Genomic DNA, 21,413 nt, shown 5'->3' with positions numbered 1-21,413 from the left:
GCCCTTGGAATCCTGGTGACCTCATTTCCTTCTTTTTACATGTAGACTATATTGCCTTCCTTCTTAACCCAGCTCCTTCTTGAAATTTCCCTGATGTCTTTCTCTTCACCCAAGAGCTCAGCAACACACGGCTCCTTAACCTCGACTCACCTGTCCCATTCTCCACTTCTTGACTGGCTCACTTGAATTCTATTGCTTCCTCTGTAGCAGTTTCCCTCCAAGCTTCTCTCCTTCTTCCTCTCCCCCTTTGATCCATTCCAGAGTCTCGGCTCTCTCTGAGACGATCACAAGAGACTCCTAGTGGGCTTCTGTTTCCCTTCACTCCAGACCTCCCTGTACATTGGTGCTGAACTCGTCTTCAAGAAAATTACCTCTGATAACATCACTCTTCTGCTCTGAAACCTTCGGTGGCCCCCACTGTCTATAAAATTAGAAGTCCAAATGCCTCCACAAATGGGTCCAATCCATCTGCGCAGGCTTATAGACCCTGACCTGCTAAGTATCCCCCACATTACAGCCCAGGTTCCCCTCACCTCCTCACACGTTCTCACGGTGTGACTGGTCACTCTGGCCCTCCACCTGAGCTTCCTTTACCCACTGTCCCTTACCCGTCTGTCAGGTGTCTTCTCCAGTAGCAGGTCTGTCACGGACCCTTGACTGATGGCTCCTTCTGGGGGCTAGCCCTCTGTTACTTCAACCTTCTCACTCATCACCAGCACTTTTCATTCTGCCTCATAGTATATTTTTCTTAGGAAGTGGAGACTATCTTGAGAATGAAATTTCCTTTAGGATAAATTCTGTGTCTGGTTATTCTTTATAAACACCCGTATCACTTAATACTAAATCTTTAATAAATATGCCTTGATGGAGTGAATTAGCAAATGAATATACTTTCAAGTATATTTACTCCTTTAATCCTCAACAATCTTATAAGATAAATATCATTATCATGAAGAGAATCCTGAGAGACAGTGACTAAGCTGGCAAATGGAAGCAAGACAGACAGCATCCCTAGCCCTGCGCCTGCCACACTGCATGATTAAAATTTTTTTACTCTGACCTTCACAGTAATTTTGCAAGGCCAGTAATAACAGTGCTGTTTTGGATATGAGGATATTGACCTTCAGAGTGGTTAAGTAACCGGCCTGGAATCACACAGCTGGTGAGTCTCAGAATCATGGATTTATGATCTGTCCAACTTCAAAACCTGGGATCTTTTTTGCTCTGGTCATACAGCTACTACACTACTAAATGGTGTATCAGGACTAAGGCCTGGGTCTTCGACCTCCAAGTCCAGTTGTCTGTCTGTTGTGCCTTAGCTCAGAGAACGATATCATTTCTAGGGAACAAAGAAAGCAGAAGAAATAGAGAGATAATCACAGAATAGAATCAGAAGAGAGAAAGCTAAATCAGACGGGATTATTCCATGCCTCTATGACTAAGTGTACATGAGGTGTGGGGGGGGGTGTGAGTGTGTGTGTGTGTGTGTGTTGGGATGGGGCTGGGGCACTCATCTATTTTGAGCCAGAATGTTCTAAGATGAATGGGAAATGCCAAAACATTTTTAGGTTTGCATATGCGGATTTCACCTTAATTGTAGCATTCTGTTATCAAAGACAGATAGTTATAGAATACCATCCAGAACAGGCAGCAAGATGCCAATTCATTTTGAAAATGCATTGCTTGTCTCAGGGAAACATTTTCCACCATCTAAATCAGCCTGTGAGTTATGGCCTCAGAGTGGAAGGTATTCTGTGTTGTCCCAGGCTGCCACTGCAGGGTGGCGTCCAGGTCTGTGCTCTCTGGGAAGCTCTCAGAACTCTACACACACTCCCCCTGTGCTGAGCCTGCAGCCTGCCCAGTGCAGACAGGAGATCAAAATCCTGCAAACCTAATGCAAAGAGCGGCAATTTGCTGGAGTGGAAAGAACACAGCTCTAGGACAGAAAGTGCCACTAACCAAGTGTCATCTCCTTGCCTCAGTTTCTTTATCTGTAAACAGATAAAATAACACCTGTCACGGTAGAATTGAAGAGCTGAAGACTAAATGAGGAAATCTATTCTCCACTGGGAATTTTGAACAGTTGTTACTAATTTATTTTCATTTTCCCTTCTGTCTGCTCCTCCTTCCCAGTAGCTACTCATCTTCTCTCATAAGCATGGGAGTGAAGGGGGAACGCAGAGGAAAGAAGGGGTCTGGCAAAGAGGAGAATGGAGGAGGGTGGGATGTGGAGGTCCACGTCCAGGTGCCCTGGGCTGATCCCGAAGCCTTCAGGAGGAAGGGTTCATCTCAGCTACAAGAAGAAGCTGAGAGAATGGTTTCAGCTGTAGGACCCAGGTGACAAAGCAGTACAAGACCCACTTCTCCATGTCTGCCCAGGTTCCAGCACCTCAAGCACTGAAAAGTTGGGGAGCAACTCAGTGTTACAACTTCAGCATGGACACGGCCAATCTCATGATGGCCACAAGCACAGAAAGCTTCTCCAAGCAGCTTAGTGGTTGGCAGTCCACAGGGGTGGCAGAGCAGAATTTGGGAGCTTGTTTGAAGTACAGCTCCAGAGCGCGCGCGCGCGCGCGCGCGCGCGCGCGTGTGTGTGTGTGTGTGTGTGTGTGTGTGTGTGTTAGGGCTGCTCTCTCACTGGAAAAATCTGCCAAATGTTCAACACAACACCCGGCACCAAGTCTGCAGACAGTCGATGAGCACCTCCCGCCCACTGCTTTGCCTTCCCCACCTCCTCTCTCGCCCTTTGTAAGACTGCGTGCCTCCGATATCTGTGTTCCCTCCTGATTGCTTTCTTCAGTGCCAGGCTGGCCAACAGAGAGTATGGTGGATTTTCGGCTGAAATGAAGTGGGCTGGTTTAAGGAATTGGTCTCAGTGCAGGGCTGTTCAAGGATGGGCTAATGTACGCCTACTGCATGTTGCAGCTCTGTATTTGCATTGAAGGGGGGAGCTGAGAGGGGTCAGTGTCTGCCTCATTTCTGCATTAGCAGAGAAATTAAAGACCTTTGCTCAAAGAGGGCATGGAGCATTGTAAGCAGCTCTGGCCAGATCTGGGTGGTCTTTCAGGAAATCCCTCTTAGAATTTGGCGGCAATAATAACCAGAGTCCATTTTATACCTCAGCAAGCTCTCTGGGTTCCATCAATTCATCAGTTGTCTAACCTGGGGAGCCTTTACTCACAGCACTGTGCACATACTCCCCTCTCTGTTCCCACAGCCCCCTGCCCACAGCCCCCTCTCTGAAAAGCCCCCGACTTGATGGTGTGTGATTTACCCCGCCTGTGATTTCTGTGAACTCATGAAAGGCAGGACTGTGCTGGCCCAGAGTCTCCGTGCACCAGATGTGTGAGGGCCAGCCAATGGAACTGCAGCCCCGCCGAGAGCATGGGCCCCACGAGCGGGCAGGACAGGCCACAGTGTGCACAGAACCAAAAATGATACTAAAACCCAGTAGAAGTAGGTCGGCTATGTATGACCAGGTGTGCAGGCAGTTCTAAAGTGTTCATGGGAAGCTCGTTCTCCCACAGCTCTCTTCCCATGCCTGCTAGCAACCCATGGAGAGCTCTAGCCCCTTTCTATTCCCATGCTCCACTGGGAGCTTCTTGGGGGCAGAAGCCATGTTTTAAATCACCTTCGTGTCCCCAGTGCTGGCACCCAGTAGATGTTCCATACTGGTGTTTAATGCAGCACAGTAGGAAGATTGTAACTTTTGCAGCTAACATGCCTGGACTGAAATCCCAGCACTCCCGTGCAGACAGGAGAAAGTAACTGTGTAACTTCAGACAACTCATTTCAGCACTCTGCCTCACTGTCCCTCCTGTATGGTGGGTTTGATGGTAATGTCACACACATACATTTCACACACACACACATGCACACACGTGCATACCTAATGACCGATGCATGTTTGTTGTTGAACTTACCTGAGCTACAGGCATTTCCAGACAAGGTCATGATGGGAGCTGTTTCTCTTTGCTGTCTCTTCTTCCTGCCCTCTCTGTCCAGGCCCTCGTCCCAGAAACACCACCCTCACGGGGCCATACAGGCGGAGGCTTGCTCTCACTGGTGCTTACAGTGCTGGTTGAGGAGTCAGGAAGCGGTTAGGGTCACTGAGAAACTGCTATAGTAGACCTACGTGTGTGCCATTTTCCTGTGTGTTTTAGGCATCTTTGTGTTATCAGGCCAGAGGTATTTACTGGTTAATGAGGCTTCTGGAAGATATTGTGTCCTTTAAGCTTCTAACGCACAGTGACCCGAGAGATTGACTGGTCAAACACCAGCTCTGGGAGGCTGACCAAAACCACCTTGTTCACCATTATGTCACGAAGTTGCTACACATCGTAACCATTTAGTTATTCTATTCATCCCATCAGGGATTGGGTTAGGGGTGGGGGGGCACTAAACACTCAGAGATGAGACCCCAGCCCCTGCCGTCACAGCGTCAGGCCCCAGGTGGAGTGTCACGGAGATCACAGGGGCCAAGCTGAGAGCATCCTGCTGATTTGTGATTTGGGCTTTGGAGGAGGCAGGTGGGCAGATAGGTTTCTTTAGCGAGAGAGGGGAAGAAAAGACATTTCAGACAGAGGAAATAACATGAACAGAACCACAAAGATACGAAGAGACATGGCCAGTTTGAGGAGCACCCAGCTGTCTGGTGGGGAGGGCAGAAGGACAGGCAAAGGCCCCAGCAAAGGGCTTGTTTTGGCCAAGACTAAGATTTAGATTCCATCTCTGAGGAGGTCGAGGGGCTCCTGAAGAAGTTGAAGTAGGAGAGCGCCTGATCAGACCTGTACTTTGCACTCTGGGGGACACGTGGAGGAGGAACCAGAGAAGGCTGACACTGGAGGCAGAGAAACCAGCTTAGAGACTGACTCCCAGCAACTGGAACTCCCTGCAACTGACACACCGGGGAAAATGCTGGGGGGCAAGAGGGAATGGTGGGAACTCAGGAGCTCCAGAGTCAGACTTCTGGATTCACAAGCCAACCTCTAATGGATTGCATTGCATGACCTTGGGACAGTCACTTGACTTCTCTGGACATCCACGTCTGTGCCTGATGGCTGGCTCATTCTCTACCACCTCTTCCAGTCTGAAATCTTAGCCTTCTATCCTCTGGATCTAAGGCACCCCCTTAGAACTACAAGACTAGGAAACAAACAGACGAGTATATATTTCCAACTGTTCAAGTCTCTCTCCTGCTTTCATCCAGGACTCGTATTCCCATGAGACACTCTGGGCTGTCAGTCTGTAATTAGACTTTCTCCCCACTCATAAAGCCAGGCTGTGTGGAGTGAGAGACAGAGCCGGATTAGCCTACTGTAAACAAATTTGGTCAGTCCCCTCTCGCCAGTCTCGGTTCTGGTTGAGTAGATTTCAGCAGCTCCTGGGTGAATGCTAATGCCTCCTACATACACATTTGCGAGAAAATAATCATGTGTGCCTCCCTTTCTGGTGAATACTGTGGGTTTCACTTCTCAAGCATCTCTGTGACAAAGCATGGGACACGGGGGGACAGGGTTAAGGGCAGGGGATGCATGGGGGGGGGGGGCAGTGCAAAGAAAGCAGAAAGAACCTGAGGCTGGACACAGGGCTCCTGGGTGTCAAGGCAAGTTCAGCCACTCATTTGCTTTGTAACCTTGCAAAAGTCACTTCAGCTCTCAGAGCCTCAGGTATCTCAACTGTAAAATGAGGCTGAGAACACCTACCTCGCAGGCCTGCTGGAAAGAGTAATTGAGATAATGTACAGAAGGGCCTTTGGCAAGGCTCTGTGGGCGCGGGGACAGCGTCAGGGGTCACTGGCTGAGCTCTCCTGTGCGAAGGGTCAGAGAGTCAGGGCAGGTGCAGAGCACACAGGAGAGCTCGGTTCAAAATTCTCATCAGCGTCACAGTCCTAGAAAACGGGAGGGAGACAGACCTGACCCCCTGGACAGCCCACTGATTGAAATTGCCCTGAAATTGGACGGAGGTGTTCCATCTGTGGGGTAGGTGGAAGGACACAAACATTTATGAGCACTTGTGCTCTGCTTGTAATCTATATGCTAGCGTTAGATGAGAATTCTCTTCCTCTTCTATTTTTAAATTTATTTTTAATTAAAGATGAGAATTCTTATACCCAGTCCAGAGATGAGGAAACTGAGACCAGAAGAAGGAGGTAGGAGAGAGAGAGGACTTTAGGCCCAGGTGGTCTGGCTTTAAAGTCTGTCTGTGCTTCCTGTCTTTGGAATTACAAGCACACTAAAGTCACACTTAGGTGCGGGACAGATACACAGTAAGTGATGAAGAGAACAAGCGATAGGGTTAGGGGAGCTCTACTCATCTTTTTGTAGGGCGTTACGGAGGACGAGTCCATGCCATACACTGAATGCAACGGGTAGGTGGGGCCGTACTTGCTGCAGGGTCCCTGGGGCCCGGAACACAGCCTGGGGTGGAGCAGGCACTCCAGATATTTGTCTAATGAATGAGCCTAGGAGGCTCACAGATATCCCCTTAGTTTTTCTGGTTGATCACAAATAGTAAGAGTGAAGAAGAAAGTCCTTCATGTAAAGTGTCCAGAGAATTTGCCCATATATGTTGTACCAAAGGTTTCCATTTCTATTGTTGTATGACAAACTACCTCAAAACACAGTGGCCAAAGACAACTATGATTTATTATGTGTCAGGATTCTGTAGATATTGTGTAGATAAGGTCACGCGTGGGCTGCATTCAGCTGAGGGCTCAGCTGGGGCTGGAGCGTGAACGGTGTCCTCTCCTCCTTCAGGTTTCTCTCTCCATGGCCTCTCATCATGCAGAAGTCCAGTCTTGCTACATCCCAGCCCAGCTGCTAACTTCCAAGAGAGAACACTTCCGCTTATATTACACTTGCTAATGTCCCATTGGCAAAGCCAGCTTCGTGGCCAAGCCCAGGATCAGCGTGGGAGGGGACCGCTCTAGGGTGTCAATATCAGGGTGTGTGGTTCATCGAGGCCAGTTGGACACACCAGCCTTCAGGAGCAGCACATATAATGAATTTATATACGTAAAGCAGGTAGAAAAGTGCCTGGCACTTCATTTGTACTAAAGTATTAGTAATAGCCAATTATTAGTATTAATTATAACATTATGATAATTATTATTAAGCTCCTCACTGCAACTGTCTTCACTGTATTGACTATGAACCCCAACTAGGAGAGTGCTGGTGTAGCTAGCCTTCAGGTTCTGTGTATATTAACCCTCTGTGTTACCGAAGTCACACAGCTGCATTTGAATAGCAGAGTCAGCAACAAAATATGACGTGGAATTTTTCTTTCTTTCTTTCTTTTTTGTGTGTCATTTCCCTAAACCTGCATTTGCTTTCTGCATATTCCTAAAAAGGATGTTGGAACCTAGAGGAAGATTCCTATAAGAATCCATTTCTATAAGAAAACACCCACACAAGCACTTTCTAAGTCCATTATGGTCATTTCTTTCCCTTTTCCAGGGAGTCATTTGACGATGCACATGCACCCCAGTTCTGGAAGATGAGCCACTGAGGGCTCTTTCGAAGCCTGTCTGCCCTGGTGAACTGAAAAAGGTATGCAAGGAGAGTCCTTGTCGCCCTTCCTGCCTTTGGACATAGTTGGATGAGGGCATAACACTTAGAGGTGTCTTTTACACCTATTATCTTCTCATGGCTATACCTTCTCATGGATGTGCTCTGGGTGGCCCTCTTGTCCCAGAGGAAAAGTGGCACGTGGGATGGGTCAGCTCAGCCAGCCTGCATGCCCTCAGGTGGAGCAGAGTTGCGCAGCCAGATCTAGACTCAGTCTAGCTGCCATGCCCTGAAACAGAGCTGCTTAGCAGGCCACAGATCTGTGAGGGAAAAATATGGTTTAAACCACTAAGTTTGGGAATAGTTGTTATGCAGCATATATAACAGCAGCCAAACAACACAGCATTTTATTCCCCAGTCTGCCACTGAGTTACAGGTCCCTGGGGTCTCAGCCCAGGGCTGTGCTAGTATGGATGGGAACATAGAAAGTTCTTGAGAGAGGTACCCCTGGGGTTCAGGAACTTAGGAAAACATGGAGACCAGGGCCTGCTTCTCTCCTGGTTTCCTAAGGCAGGAGACTTGCTGTAGTGACAAAAACACAGGCAAGTAGGGACCAGAGAGTAATATGTTGGGACAAGGGAGTCAGAATAGGTCAATTAGGATGGACCTATACTAATTGCTGAAAGCAGCCAAAAAAAAATGCATTTGCCAATAAGATGTGAGAAAGTGGGTTTGAACAGAACTTAGCTGAAGGCAGTGACTGGAAAATATATGGCTTATACCCCTAGTTCCAATTGTTTAATAATTCTGCTCAACTTAGTATTTCTCTCTGCCTAAAAACTTGGGTGTCACCTGCAAAATGGAAATTCCACTGTGCACTTTCACCTGGACCATTGATAAAGAGAGGGCACTGGTCTCCTCTGGCTCCTTTCTCTTTCTCTTTCTGCTTTGCTTCCTCTGCTTGGTGCCAATCTATGGCTTATATACCTGGCTTTTGCAGGAGAAATCTTTCAAATGGCATTTACATGTATATATACCTCATTTAAACCTTGTCTTGAAGCCTCTAGAAATTTTCAAGGAATATTAGGAATTTCGTCATGTGATCGACACTGTTACTGTTAAAGTTAAAATTCGCAATGGTGGCAGCAAGAGCGACTAACATGTCCTGAGCCCTTTCTACACGCCAAGCTGTGTGGAGGTGTTCTGCGTGCCCTTTATCCGATCCTCTACCAGTTGACTAGGTGGATATTATTACGCCACGTTCTTCCAATAATAATAAAGCAACATCTGTTTGGCAAGGCTTCTGCATCAGGCATTGAAATGAGCTCTTTAACATGCATGGCCCCAGAGCCTTCTCACAGCAACTCTGTCAGCTGGAATGATCATTTCCCCATTTATCAGATGAGATAGCTGAGGATTCAGTGGGTGAAGGAACTTTTTCCATGTCACTCAGTCAAGAAGAAACAGTGCCAGAATTTGAACCCTGGTCTGCTTGATTCTACACCCATGTTCGGTCTGCTTCATCATTGTCTCCCAGAAAAAGAAACCATGTTACCACCCCTGGTATCTGCCCTTTCGGCCCCAGGCCACATTAGTCTGCTCATCTGTTCCAGAAATCTTCCCTGAACCAAAAACCTGGATTACCAGATGTGCATGCAATCCCATGTTAGTGAAATCTGGTGACTTCAGGGCAAAGGCAAACCTAAAGGGAAAAGAGAAGTCTAAAGACTTTTGACTAATGTCCGACCAGCAGCTCCCTTTCCTAGCTCAGCCTCAGGGACCAAACTATCACCCGCCCTGGGGAGAAGGGACCCACTCTGCTGATGCTGCAGCCTTGACTGGGGAGCGGCCAATGGGCTTTAAGAAAAGCAACACACACACACACGCATTATTCTTTCATAAAACTTCACGGTTTACAAATCCCTTTCATACACTCTGTCTTGCATCCACTCTGTGAAATAAATAACATTATGTCCAGTTTATTAGCAGATCTCAAATCTCCTTGTTTGAAGACCTGGTATATGCCAGTCTCCAGCACTCACATCACCCCTATGGAGAGTGTGAGTCCCACTTTGAAGAACAGGGAATTGAGGTCCTGAGGAAAGGAGTCACCTATTCGTTACCACCTGTAAAACTGGGGGCGGGGTCTAGATTTGAACCCAGATCATCTGTCACCCAGCCTGTGCTCGGTCCGTGGCCTGAGGCTGCTACAAGCCTCTTCTGCCAGACTCTGACCCAGCAGCCTGGCCTCTGCTGTACATTGCTGCTCTGAAGGTTTGGGCTGCCTGTCCCATGATCGTACATGCAAGTAGGTGACTTGTCTCTTTAGTTGATAGGACTTCTCATCAAGAAGGAGCTGTATCTGAGGAAGTGTGTCCAAGGAGACTCGTGGACACCTGGCCCTGCTTACATGACAAGATCCTGAACCTCAAGCCTGAACCTAACACCACACTAGGATGAGAATCGGGGGCTATTGGGAGTCTCTGAGAATAGTTAGTGTGTAGAATAAAGGTAAATAATTTGTGGCCCGAGGGCGACGGTGGCACAACCATTTTAAAATGTGACCCCAAACTAGTTTATACTCTTCCCATGAACAGGGGGGTCTAGCCCCTGGCTCTGGAACCTGGACTCTGGGACTGCTTGGCCCAGAGAATATGACAGAAGTGGCACTGTGCCAGATTCAGGCCCGGGACTTAATAAATCGACAGGTTTCATTTCCTGTCTGTTGGGACACCGGCTCTTTACACCTCGCCACCCAACTGTGCGGGAACCCCAGCCACACTGGAGGGACGCACGTGGAGAGGAGCTGACGGCAGCTTTGCCGGCCATGTGAGAGAGCCACCTTGGAAGAGAGTCTCCCGATGAGCCACCAGCCAAAACTGCAGGGAACAAGGATGAGACGTCCCTTCTGAGCCCTGGCCACATTTCCGGTTCACGAGCAAAATGAAAGATTGTTGCAGTTTTCCACCAGGTGGTTAGCTACACAGCAATACAGAATTGGAAGAGGTGAGGGTGAACCTGACATCTGTGGCCATGACCTTGACAGCCATCTCAGCAGGCCACTTAAACAGACAAAGAAATGGAGGTTTTTAAAGGGCAAATGACTTGCTTGAGATCCCATACTACCTCATAAGTGGATTGGCATGAGTTTGGATTCAGTCTGGGTAAAGTCCCCAGTCCCCTTCAATTCACTAAACCGCGGGGCATTGAGACAGAATCGACTCTTCTCCAGCTCCTTGACTACCTGTTAACCTTTCTAACCAGATCCCGCATGGACTGTGAGTACAAAACCAATGTACTAGCTAATGCTGTCTTTAGGTGGCATGATGCTTATTTGGAAATAATAAATGCATCCAGGTTTGAATTCCTGGCATAAATTCAGGAGTGCCCCTTCAGCTAGGGGTCAGCTGAGTAACTTTCTGGCTGTGTGACCTTAGACTCATCAATCAACTTCCCTGAGCTTCGGCTTCCTCGTCTGTAAGATAAGGACAGAAATATCAACCTCACACATTTTTTGTAATGCTCTAATGAGGACCTATTGAGTAAATGACTTAACACAGTACCTGGCCCCAAGTAAATATTCAATATATTAAGTATCTCTTACATTGAGGGCCTCGAATCAGAAGGTTTCTTCACTTACCTACCCTCTCCCCCAATGCGGAAGAGCTTCCTATGATCACAGTGAAACAGACGCATCCCGCCCCCGAGGACTGTTTATTTTAACCTCCTCCAAGATGTATCCCTTTTTGCCTTCACATCTGCAGCCCCTCTAGACAAGAATGAAGCTCAAGCCACAGCCAGTGAGCTTTGCTCACAAATTTCTCCTTCACGAGTCACTGAGCCCCAATGCTGGAAAGAGAGGTTCCCTTGAATCACGTACATTCCCCACTCATCTCCAAACTGGCTGCTGGAGTGCCTCAGGGAAGTGATTTTACAACCTCACTGACTTCAGCCAAAGTAGGTGCCAAATGCTCTTGTGAGATAATCCAGCCTGCTCCTGGAGGCCAGATCGCACAGGCACTCCCTCCCTTCCCACTAGAGAAATGGCCCCCTGAGCTTCTGAAGAGGGACAGTCTTCCCTCCCAAGGCAAGAGAGAGTTCTTCAGTGGCCTGCCCCCTGCAGGCCTCCCTACACAGTGCAGGTGGAATTCAATGACTCCATAGCTCACATGCTCACGTGAACAAAGGGTCTCAGATCCTGGTGGGGAAGGCTGCCTTGAGAAATGGGGTCTGGAATAGGAGGTCAGGTTGCTCACGCTTTGGCTCACAACCTCCTGGCTTTCAGAGGAGGGTAATGTTATGATGGACGCAGCCATTGTTGCCTCTCTATGCAAGAAAATGCTTTCTAGCCTGCTGTGCCTCTGGGGAGGACTATCTTCTCTTGTACCACTGCTTTTAAAAAATTATTTTCAAATCTGCACCTCACAGTAGATTATTCAACCCACACCAGATGAGCTGAGTGACGTACCCGGCCAGCCCTGTCTAACCCAAGGTGCTGTGGCTGCCTTGTCATAGGAAACAGGTCAGTAGCTCCATCAGTTATTATAATCACAAAAATTACTATCTGTTTTTGAGAGCTTAGTCTTCAAGGACTTATCACTATATCATGTATTTCTTGCCTTAGCCCCGAGAAGGTAGATCTTATTGTCTGCATTTCATATCTGCAGAAACATGTTCAATAATCAAGTAATTTGCCCAAGGTCACACAGGTAATATGTGGCAGAATTAGAATTTCAGTTTTGCCATCATTAATCACTGCTGAACTCTCTGAGGAAAGTTCTGCTCTGATGGCTGTCCAGTTTTAGAGGGATACACTATCCAGGCCAGCTAAGTGACAGCGCCTGCCTGCCGCAGCCTCGCTGCTCAGCCAGAGCGCCCCAGGGTCCCCATTCGTAGCTCACCTTCTCCATGTCCCAAGCCAGTTCAGTCCAGGCCAGAGTCTTGCTCCATCCTCACCAGCATCTGCCTTGCAGTCTTGAGCTCACTCTCTGCTGGACTTGGGGACCAAAACCCTAACCAAACTCAAAGGCCTACTGTTTTGAAAACCCAGGCTGTATTTCCTCTGCTCTCTGGGTCCTGCTTCCAGAGCCAGAGCACATCCGCACAAGGATTCCTTACAGGGGGTGGAGCCATGGCAGAGACCCCCAGGGGCTTCAGGGGAGCAGAATCAACAGATGCCCACAAATCGTCCACGATCTCTTATGAAGAGCAAATACGAGTTATGGAGTTTGGCTTGTCCACTGCCCTCTTCTAAAAGAGACCACCCTGGCCACATACACCTCAGCCCCTGAGCCACCACGTTCAGCATGTGACTCCTTGATAGACCCCGGTTTAGCCCCCGGTTACACTAGACGTGGACCCCTGACCAAAGGCCGGCTACGACGTGGCCCAACATGGAGCACTCTGCCACTCGGACTTTCATTCGGAGGATCCTGAATTGAAAGATGTAAGGAAAATCCAGCTATTAGCAGAAACTGAGGCTGGTTAGACACCCAGAGAAAGTCAATGAGGTAGAACAGAGACGCTGAGTAAATTGATGGGATGTGCAAACAGAAAGTATGACAGTGTGGAAATCCGAGCAACCAGAAGCTCTGAGGGACACCAAAGACATGGGAAGAAGCCAGTTGCCGGTGGAAAGAGAAGCAAAGAGAAGCCAACACGTGGCTATAGCTCAGGTGTGCTAATGGCAGGCAACATGAGGGTGGAAACCCAGCAAGCCCTTCCTCACAGGTTCCTGGAGGGGCCCTGGAGCCAGGTGCCCTCTGGTGCCGTCACCCACTCCTCATTTCTGCCACACCTTCAAAGTACATCCTCAGGAATCCAGGCCCAGGGACTCAGAATGTGTGAAAATGCAGAACCAGACCCAGTTTCAAATGTACGTGTTGCCATCCTTAAGAAAACAAGAGAAATTATCAAAGAACATTCATACTTACTGACCACAGCTGGTGTACCAGGTACTCGTGTAAACCATCTCTGTTCATCTTTCCATTCGTTCTGTGAGATGCGTATTGTAGAAACTGAAGATCAGAGAAGTTAAGTGAGTCATCCAAAGTCTCACATTCACTGCCTCACAGAGGCCACCACACTCTGGTTCCTGCTCTTAGAGTCCTGGGACCTCCCCTTCTCCCTCATCGCCAAGGGCATCACTATGGTGACACCCTCCCCACCTCCTTCCTTTTCTTGTGCAGTCTGTGTAAGTCTCTTTTCATTACAGCTAAGAGAATGCTGCTAAAACACTCATCTCTGCCCAGTTGTATTTGTGCAGGGTAATTGGCTTATTTGTACTTTATAGACTCTGAACTTAATAGATGCTATACTTTATCTGTGGACATCTGGAAAACAAGGGCTGCATGTATGGCCTGCCAATAACCAAGCAGAGTGGTTAGGAGGCTGTGCGGTGTTCTTAGTATTTGGTTCCAGCATATGCCTTTGTTCCCATGTTTTATTTTCACATTTAACTATGGTGAGTTTATATTTTATATACCCTTATAAGTTCCTTTCTAAAACAAGATAATACATAAGTGAATGTTTAACAAAGGTATAATATATGTTAGGGTCCAGGGGGAAAACAATTCACCTCGGATAGTTCAAAATCCGAGATTTTAATGGCAGGACCTCCTACAGGGGTATGGACAGGGTCGAGGGAATAGACAATGGGTGGCAAGGTGCCCAGAGAGATTAGCAAGAGTGGAAAGCCATTAGCACCTGGATGGTTGGGGAAACGAGGGGAGGAAAGGTTATAATAAGAGCCAGATGGGTATGGGGCCATGAGGTGGGTGGTGGGAGCTAGCCAGGTAGTACAGTCTGTGGGGGTTGGCCTCCCAGGACACAGAGAAAGAATGGGAGCTGGAGGAGAAGGATGGAGGGGAGAACTGACAATTAGAGGCAGTGATGAGCTTGTGGTCTTGGACTTGGGCCTGACTGCAAACAGGAAGCAGACTGGAAGGAGGAGAAATGAACAGATCCCTGTTCAGGACCAGTTCTGTAAGTGGAGAGCTGATGTTGGGCTCACCAAGTGGCTTGATGGTGGTCTTTCTGGGATCATCAGTTTTCTTTCAGATCTGGAGCGCTGACCTGGCTCCCAGAGCCCTGGTAATCTGCAAGATTACTGCGGCCCACCCTCCTTCCAAGCCCTACTCCTCGCGCTTCCAAGCTCCCTGGATACTGGCTGAGGCTGTCAACTTTATCAGCTCCTGTAGTCTGCTTTCCACACAATCAGGGGAAGGGTTCTAAGCAGTCACTGCAGCTGATGGACAGCTTAGGGAGGTGTTCATCCTCATTTCCACTGTCCACTGCTTTGCCCCCGGTCCTTGAGAAAGCATGTCTCAGCTTAGGTGAGTCTGGAGGACAGTCCCCTACTCAGCCTGCCTGTTTCAGAGCTAAGGGACGCAGAAGAGAACTCCCACACCAGGGGGGCCCACCACCACCCACTCCTCAGTTCTGCCAGGGCTTCAAAGTACATCCTCAGAAATCCAGGCCCTGGGGCTCAGCATTTGTGAAAACGCAAAATCAGATTCGGTTCAAATTTATGTGTCGCCATCTTGAAGGAAACAAGAGAACTTATCAAAGAAAGTTAATAGTTACTGACCACTGCTGATGTGCTAGGTACTCACTTCATATCATCTTTCCATTCATTCTGTAGACATTGTAAAAACTTACTTCATCAGAGAGGTTAAGTAAGCCGTCCAAAGTCTCACTTTTTCTGCCTCACTGAGGCAAGGTTCAAGCTCTGTCTCTCTGGAGCCTTTCAAAGACCACTCCTGCCCCATTACCCCAGGCTGCTGTTTAGCAAAAGAGTGCTGTTCACCGGGCTGGTTGGGACGGGCAGAAGGGCTCTTTTTAACACAACCACCTGGTTGTGAAAACCAGGATCTACTGAGCTCCCTGATATTTTACATCTTTAGAGCTGGAAGTGATAAAACTATACTTCCTCAGATACTTCTATAATGCTCATTATTCAATAGCTTGGACAAAATCCTTCTGGTTCCCCTCCGTGTGCTGGTGAAAATAAGGAATCTTATTCACTGTGATTGTGTGGGGACATACACACACACACACACACACCTCCATCCACCTTCCCAAGCCCATCAAATTCCACTGCCTCAGGGCAAACCTCGAGTGCCCACCAGGGCCAGAATTCACATGCTCTGATTTGAGTTTTAAAGACAGAGATTTACACAGGATTACAATCTTTTTTCTTTGGTTGTGGTTGCTCCCAGTTTCCATTGTCTGAATCATAGTCATGGAATAAATTGAATCTTTTTCTAACACACAATATATTACTCTTGAAATAGTAGGAAATGCTGATAATTGCCTTTTATTGGACTCACAAATAATTTATAAGTCGGTCCGGTATGAAAAAATATATATATCATAGTCTTTTATATCTTTGGCCTCTTCCTTGAGGCTAGAAGCAGCCTCTAAAAATAGCTGACTGTGCAGGATGGGCCGAGCACTCCTCCTGGTGGCCATGGCTAGGATTGCAGGCTCAGTAAATGGACCCAAAGCTGCAGACACAGCGTTTGAATAATTCTTTTCCCTTAAGTACACAGTGAAATTTGATTTATTTTTCACAGTCACGTCTGCATTACAGAGCACTTCTTCCTATAAAGTCCATCAGCTTTGAGGATAAGTAAATGATCAATCCCTGATACATTATTATGCAAGCAAACGCTTCTCCGCGGTAGTAACAGCTTCTGTGGTCTGCCAAATGTCAGGGAAGCTGAGAGTTTCCTCTTTCCTCAAGAAGATACTGTGGAAAAAATACAAACTGACCTTTACATAAGCAGGGTAACTGACTACTGAGGGGATTAACACAACGTAAATGTGTATGGAGCCGGGGAAGTTGGTGGGGAGCGAGGAACAGGAGAAGCAGAAGGCCATGGAAATGCAATGCTTAGTTTAGCATCCCGGCTCCACTGACGAGCTGAGTTATTCAGCGCCCTGAGATGGCCCTCCACAAGGGAGGCAGATAGTAACACTGGAAGACTGTATGTCCCAGCCTCCCTTGGAACTGGGAGCTATGCAGTGAGTTCTGGCCAATGGGATGTGGGCAGGGTGATACCGCACTTTCAGGCCTTACCCCCGCAGCATGCCTAGTGAGTTTTTACACACTTTCTGTACGCACAACAATGGAAACGAAATGGTCCAAGATGTCAGGGTCACAGAAAGGAAATGAGCTAAATCCACGGGTCGTCACTTAAAGGACACCCACCCAGGAGAGCCACCTGATTCTCATCAAACTGTGATGGGAGCAAGAAATAAGCATATGCTAAAGCCACTGAGATTTGACGGTTATTTGCTTTAACAGCCAGCCATTAATTACCCTGACCATCAAAGCAAGTCGGTTTACCTCTTTGAGACACAGCTTCCTCAACTACAACTAGGGATGATATATGGAGATTTAATGAAATAATGTGTGTGAAAACATTTGGCACAGGCTCGGGGCGCGATAAATGCTGGTTAAAAAGCAATTGTGTCTCACATAAGCTATATTTTCATTTAAAAAGGGTATTTTATTGTTATCACCCAGGTTTCTACTGTAAGAAAAAGAAGACCCAACTACAACCAGCAAGCCAAATAGGAATTTTACTGGCTTCCAGAGCTAGGGACTCCAAGTGCAGACAAAGCCTTAGGGCTGGTTTAATCCACCCAGAAGATCATGGACCCAGGTTCCTTCTATGTCTCCACTGCTTTTCTGCCTAGTAAGCTTCCCTCTAAACCTAACTCACCTAAACAGTCGAAGACAGCTGACAGATCCTGGTACTACATGTTCCTAGTCTGCTTTAAAAGCAAGAGGAAATCTCATCCAAGTATCCTAAATAAGAATCCTTTGATTCTTCTGATTGGGCTGGCTTAAATCACATGCCCACCCCTGAACCAATCACTTTGTTGAGGTGGAAGTCATATGCTAATGACCTGCCAATCAGAACCCACACCTGGAGGTAGGCGTGGGCTCAGTTTTAATTAAATCACATTGGCTTGTGGGGAAAAAATGAGAACACACATTTTTTTTTAAATAATGTTTTTAAGCAGGAGAAAGAGGGTGCAGGAGAAAAACGAATGCTAGATAAGCTGATAAAAGCATGTGCTACATTTGGTATGTTTATTTTCCTTGAAGCAAAAAACAAGTTGTAGGCATAGATGATAAATGTTATTTTGTGATCACGCAAAGTGACCACCCAACATGTCAGAAATCTGTAAGTTAACTGGACATGATAGTTTTCAACTTCCTAACCCTTAACAATGAGTTTCCTAAAATATCCTCAGATATTGACTTCTTGAAATGTACTCTGATATTGATTTCCTGTCTCTCTTGACAGTGCAGCATTCAAAAAGTCTCTTAAGAATAATTCAGTTTCTTACTCTTCTGCTTTCTTCTCCTGCTCTTTATTTCTTTGTATTTCCCTTTGCTTTTGTGCATTTTAGAAAGCTTAAGATGCTACACAAATGGGAGGGACTGTTCTTTTCATTTGCACTTCATATGCCTAAAGTAAATCATATGATGCTTAATCACAAAATAGTGCAACCTATTTTCCAAAAGACTGCTTAGACATCTGAATGAGAGCTGCTCTTCCAAGCAGTCACCTACAGAGGTGATATTCAAACTCCAGTGACATAGCCATAGCTGTAATTGTATTAATTATACCTCATTTTAACCAAAAAAGTGCGCTGGCTCGATTGACCACCATATGCATCTGATTTGATTCCCAATCCCCTGTAAGGTTTAAAAAACAAAACAAAAACAAAAAACCCAAATCTATCCTCCAAAACAAAGATTAATCTTTTCAAATAATATATCCTGGTATCTGAAAAGAATTATCAATGGAGAATTCCAAAAATATTTTGAATAAATGGTAAAGAGTGAACATCAGGAGTGAACACAGGAGTGAACACAGGAGTGTTACATTTGCGTAGAAGAAGAGAGGATCCCAGGGGATGACTCCCTCTCTACAACAAAGACATCTGATTACCGCGCCCGTATTCAATCGCCCTGCAGCTGAATTCCCCAGGACTGCAGGCTAAATCGGAACCCCTCAGCATGCCCTGCAGGCCTTGAGCCACCCCTACTTGCTGCTGTTGCCTCTTCCGGGCTACTTTCGAGGGGCCCACATGCCCTGCACTCCTGCTGAGCTAAAGCTCTCTCTGCTCCCTGGGGGTGCCAGGGCCCCTCCAGAAGCTGTGCTTCAGCTCACTCCCATGCCTCTCCCCAAATGCCCTCCTGCCTGCTTTCCCTTCATCTTTCTCACCTCGTTCCTGACCCAGCCCCACTGTCGTCTCCTCCAAGAAGTTTCTCTAACCTTCTCCTCCACAAAAAGGAGGACTTTGTTGCTCTTTCTTTTATCTTGGAGCTTAAAAAAAAGAAGTCTACTCTAGCATTTACTTGTTCTCTTACACTGTTTTTATTTATCACTCTGCTTGCCCAGGAGAGATTGCACCCAGATCTGTTCTTCAGCCTGGCCCTGCTCTCTTCCATGTGGAGGGCGTCTGACCCCTGCAGGCTGCGTGCTCAGGCTCCTGCATCAGCTGGTTCTGCCTCGGCTTGGCCCTGAGAGGCAGGGAAAGGAGGCTGAAGGATGGGAGGAAGGGAGAAGCCAGTGCATTTCCTCCTTTCTCTAAAAGCCTCAGGAAGTTTATGTGCCTGTGGCCATTTCTCTCTCTCTCAGTGGTTCTGGTTTCCTCTGAGTGATTCCAGCTCCTGGGTCCTGATACCATCACCTCCTCACTGTCCCTCCAATCTAGTGGCTTCCAGCTGTTGCTAATCTCTGCGTTTCCTGACAGTCCCTCCTTTGGTCCCTGGGCTCTGCCATTCCAGGTAGCACCAATTCTTTGTACTAAAGCCCTTCTGTTCTCCAATGTTCAGAGTTCTGCTTTCCTAATTGGATATGACTTATACATCAGCTCATCTCCTCATCCAGCAATGGAGAAGGGGTGGATAAACAGACAATCGTGTTTAATTCTCATAGTTTTTTTCATTTCCACTCTCTAAAACACTTTCATGTAACTTCCTATCAACCTCTTTTTCCTCCTATAGCCAAAAAAATATCTTTTTTGAGCCCCATTCACTTCTCTTAGCTGGATTCCCACCCCCAGCCCCTTGTTCAGGTTGACCCACTCTCGGGTCTGGCATGGCGTCTGCATCACTGACAGATGGTGAAGATATCGTGTATGGAGTGAGACCATCAAGATCAGAACAGCTGCTGGATCCAAAAATGGGGGCTGTTGGCTGGCACCCATAGCACAATGGTGAAGGATTCATTATCTTCCCACTCCTCAGGCCTGATATATGACTTAAGCCAGAGCCAGGCCAATTTACAGTTATTCCTGGAGCCCAGTGCAATTTGCAGATAAAAGGAAAATTCACATCTGTGGCCAAAGTGGAAGATTTGAGTATTAGCCTGGCTGCTAAAATGCTCCCCTGTGCACGAGGCCAGCACACAGCCGGATGGTCTCCTCCATGCTGCCCAGACCATTATTTTACTTCCATGGTCTGGAGGCCAAATAAATACATTTGGAAGGGATCTGGGAATGGCTAGAGGTTAAAGCTTCTGCTATAGTAAAGAGGATGGTGCAGCCCACCTTTCTGCCCCTTCCTGCCCCTCACATCTCTCAAATCACTTTGACCCCTCATGGGCTTGCTGTAAATGAAGCAAACTAGCTATTGAGAAGAAGCTTAGCACTAAAGTGGGAAAAGGAAAACAGTACTGGGTAATGAAACCTCCCCTGAAAGGTAGCACATTTATTGAGACAGCATTTGTTGCAGGCCGAGCACTGAGTTAAATATAGAAGATAAGGACGAGTAAGAACCAGTTCTGCCCTTAAAGGCCCCACTGTCCACTTGCGGGAGACAGACACAGAAACAGAGGGACAAAGGGAGGTTGATGGGCTGAGGTGACAGCACTTTAGAATATGTGGTCTGAGTGAGGAAGGCCAGGGGACAATCCCAGCTCACACATTTCTAGCCTGGTGACCTTGCTCTGTGCATCATCTCGGAGTTCAGCTTTCCCATCTGGAAAAGGGGACTTAGTGCCTACCTGAGAGTTGTTGTGAGTGTAACATGACTTTATGCACAGGAAGTTGTTCACACTTTGTCTGGTGCAAGGTAAACCCAAGGACACCAGTGTTGCCGTGATGGGCACCCCAAGTGGTGACAGGAGGGAGGCTCCTCCGCTACCTTTGTGGGCCCTAGACATTGCGAGGATGAGCCAGCGCTGGAGAGGGAGACCCTGGTGAATGCCTTGAGGTGACTCCAGCTGACAGCCTACTTGGTGGGCACCTGGGAAGCCCTTTGGAAGATCCTCAGAAATCCCAGGGTCTGTGATGAGTTTATGGAAGGCTCAGGTGTTATCACATGGGTATAAACAGGAGTGTTGAGTACTCACAACCGGGTTAGGAGATGAAAGATGAGGGAACTGGGGGAACAGGAGATTGGGTAAACCCCCTGCTTGTGGTCATCAGGAAGGGCTCGATGCCAGCCTCACTGGCACAGCTCCAGAAGGTTCGAGGGAATGCACGGGGGGATGGCAGGTGGACCAGGGACAGCATGCCAGGTGGAGGGAACAAGATAAGCAAATACCCAGAGGAAAAACAGCACTGTGAGCCCAGGAATGAAGAAGTTCAGTACAGCGATGGGCAGGCGGCCGAGTGACAGGACCCAAGGCTGCAGAAGCTCCATGGGGCCAAGTCTGAAGATCCTGTGTGTCCCAGGAAAGGCTCTGGACTTTCCCCTGTGGCGTTAGAGCGTCAGAGGAGGTGTTTAATGGTCAGATTTGCCTTGGGGAAGATCATCCGGGTAAGAAGGCTGTTTAGGTATGAGGTGGGAGATTGGAAGCAGGGGCTCCGGAAGCCTAAGCCTACGCCCCCTTTTATAAGCCCCTGGATGGTAATGACTGTTCCTCTTTTGCA

General features: G+C 47.6%; 1 protein-coding gene across 1 annotated transcript in view; it reads left to right on the top strand.

Annotated features, from left to right (window-relative positions):
* The window catches only part of FYB2 (FYN binding protein 2), a 133,742-nt gene that overhangs the window by 942 nt on the left and 111,387 nt on the right, over positions 1–21,413 (top strand). The window contains exons 2-3 of the mRNA XM_053920609.2: positions 7,458–7,550; positions 11,937–12,030. The gene's annotated coding sequence lies outside the window, so the exon portion shown is untranslated. The remainder of the gene's footprint in view (positions 1–7,457; positions 7,551–11,936; positions 12,031–21,413) is intronic.

Source organism: Desmodus rotundus, chromosome 3, assembly GCF_022682495.2.
Source record: "Desmodus rotundus isolate HL8 chromosome 3, HLdesRot8A.1, whole genome shotgun sequence".
NCBI lineage: Eukaryota > Metazoa > Chordata > Mammalia > Chiroptera > Phyllostomidae > Desmodus > Desmodus rotundus.
The sequence above is the reverse complement of the archived record's forward strand: the minus strand, read 5'-3'. Positions and strand labels throughout refer to the sequence as shown.